Source organism: Mobula birostris, assembly GCF_030028105.1.
Source record: "Mobula birostris isolate sMobBir1 chromosome 11 unlocalized genomic scaffold, sMobBir1.hap1 SUPER_11_unloc_1, whole genome shotgun sequence".
Lineage (NCBI taxonomy): Eukaryota > Metazoa > Chordata > Chondrichthyes > Myliobatiformes > Myliobatidae > Mobula > Mobula birostris.
Window position 1 is genome coordinate 438,002 of NW_027274037.1, and position 1,171 is coordinate 439,172.

At 51.3% G+C, this 1,171-nt stretch overlaps 1 pseudogene; it reads right to left on the reverse strand.

Annotated features, from left to right (window-relative positions):
* Positions 1–532: 532 nt before the first annotated feature.
* Positions 533–745, reverse strand: LOC140192096 (U2 spliceosomal RNA; annotated as a pseudogene).
* Between the last annotated feature and the right edge of the window lie 426 nt (positions 746–1,171).

Genomic DNA, 1,171 nt, shown 5'->3' on the forward strand with positions numbered 1-1,171 from the left:
TCCATCCGTCCGTCCGTCCGTCCGTCGCGTCCTCCGTTGGCTTCAAGGAGCAGCTGAGAAGCCTGAGCCTGAGAAGTGGAGCGAGTGTGGCGGGACAGAAAAGGTCTTTCGGCCTGCTCCACTTCACTCTGCTTCTGTGCTTGGTGCAGGCAGCAGCCGAGTGAGCAGGCATCAGAATGAGTGCGCCGGTTGAGCAGTTTGCTTCAGGAATGAATGCCAAGGGGCATCTCTCATGAAGTTGCTGCCTTGCCTGCAGCACCTGATCTGGTTGCAGCCCGGATGTGCACTTGATCTTAGCCAAACGGCCCAGATATGATGCCCGTGCTGTTGTTGAGTTGTCTGCACATTGCGTGAGTGAGTGAGTGAGTGAGCTGTATCGACAGACAGACACAGACACAGGAGAGGTGTAGAGCAAGCAGCTCTCCTCTCTCTCCATGTGCGTGCATGCTTGTCTGTGCTGCTGTGCCGCCGCCGCCGCCTGATGGAGCTTTCGTCGTTTTTCTTTTCTTTGCTACTTTGAAATTCCCCAGAAGGGGAGTGCACCGTTCCCAGAGGCACTGCAATACCGGGTCGATGCGTGGAGTGGACGGAGCAAGCCCCTATTCCATCTCCCTGTTCCAAAAATCAATTTAATATATGGTCCCCAGATAAGGGACGTATCAGATATTAAACTGATAAGAACAGATTTTTTTTTTTTTTTTTTTTTTTTTTTATTTCAAAATATACTTTATTCAAAAATAAATATATACAATAAACCATTCAATAACTTTTCATCCTTTACATACGTTTCCATTATACTCAGTAAAATACCCGTGTTTATAGCCACCCACGTGGCACTCCAGTAGTTCAGCTTAGCATCTCATTGTTGAGGGGTATACTCCTCGCCCACCGACCCCTCCCCCTCCCACGGGTGGAGAAACCTATACTGTGGTCCTTCCCCACCGGGCCCTTGCGGTGGCTGCACCAAGTTTCAGTGCGTCCCTCAGCACGTACTCCTGCAGCCGAGAGTGTGCCAGTCGGCAGCATTCTCCCACGGACATCTCCATGTGCTGGTAGATGATCAAGTTTCGGGCTGACCAAAGAGCGTCTTTCACCGAGTTGATGATCTGCCAGCAGCACCGGATGTTGGTCTCCGTGTGCGTCCCCGGGAACAGCCCGTAGATCAGAGAGT